The sequence below is a fragment of the Sorex araneus genome, chromosome X (genome assembly GCF_027595985.1).
Source record: "Sorex araneus isolate mSorAra2 chromosome X, mSorAra2.pri, whole genome shotgun sequence".
Taxonomy (NCBI): Eukaryota; Metazoa; Chordata; class Mammalia; order Eulipotyphla; family Soricidae; genus Sorex; species Sorex araneus.
In genome coordinates, this window is record NC_073313.1 from 50,878,295 (window position 1) to 50,879,611 (window position 1,317).

The 1,317-nt window shown below is 43.0% G+C and overlaps 1 pseudogene; it reads left to right on the plus strand.

Moving 5' to 3' along the window:
* The first annotated feature begins 754 nt into the window (after positions 1–754).
* Positions 755–920, plus strand: LOC129400178 (small nucleolar RNA SNORA53; annotated as a pseudogene).
* Positions 921–1,317: the final 397 nt, after the last annotated feature.

Genomic DNA, 1,317 nt, shown 5'->3' on the forward strand with positions numbered 1-1,317 from the left:
TCTGACAAACCCTTTCCATCCATCCTCAAAGTCAACAGCATACCTTTCTTCAGACCTGCTCCTCTCATCACCTCCATCAGAGTTCTGTGCCCCTTTTCCATTTATAAAGGGCTTTGATGATTACACTGGACCCACTCGGACAGTCTCTCATGTTTTTCAACCTCAATTTCAACGGCAACATTTAACACTTCATTACACGTAACTTCATCACCACAGGTTCTAGGAGTTAAGGTTTGGCTACACTTGAGGGGCGTTTAGTCACCTGTCACAATTTTCAGCCCCTTACCATGATTTTTTTAATGAATCACCGTGAGATACAGTTACACACTTACAAATTTTCATGATCACATTTCACTCATAAAATGATTGAATACTCATCCCTCCACTAGTGCCCATTCTCCACCACAAATGTTCCCAGTATTCCTCACTCCATCCCCACCTCTTCCCACCCCCTGCATCTCTGGCAGGCACATTCCCTCTTACTCTTTCCCTCTGGGTGTTATGGTTTGCAGTACACTTACCATGATTTTAAAGTACATTTAAGGGTCAGAGCAATAGAGCAGTGGTTAAGATGCTTTTCTTGAGCATGAACAACACAGATTCAATCCCCAGCACTCCATATGGTTTCCTGAGCATTGACAGGAGTGAACCCTGAGCACAGAGCCAGGAGTAAGAAAATGACCACTGCTGGGTGCAGCACCCCCCCAAAAAACAACAAAAATGTTCTCATTACAAGAAAAAATATACATGGTGGCATATGTTAAGTAGACTTTTTGTGATCATTGGAATGGTATATAAACATCTAGTCACGTGGCATGTGAGATCAACATATTTGCATGTTGGTTTTAGGTTCTGATGAAAATGATGTATAATTATGCTGCCCTTCTTGGCATTCAGGACTTAGGTAGTGTGTGGACACTTCAGTTAATGATGAAAAAGTCTGCTAGGGAAAAACCCAGGTATTCAGGACCTGAGACTGAAGTCTCCAACTCACACAGAGTGGGAATGGGAGACCTCCCCCCTTCTTCCTAGTTTACAAATAGCTTGGCAGTAATGCCCACAAACTGCCCCTGGTGCCATATAATTTCATTAATGGCCATGATCCAGAGATTCAGAAATAAAGCTCCCAGAAGAGAGCAACATAGAATGACATGCTGCAGAGGTGCCTCACCCATGAGTGTACCTGCTGTAGAATTCCAGGATTGCACGGCCATATCTACACCACTGATGTTCCAAGAGTAGCACACCACTTTTGATGGGGTGCAAAGTAGAAGGCAATACAACAATCTTCACACATTTTCCTCTATACAACATTAA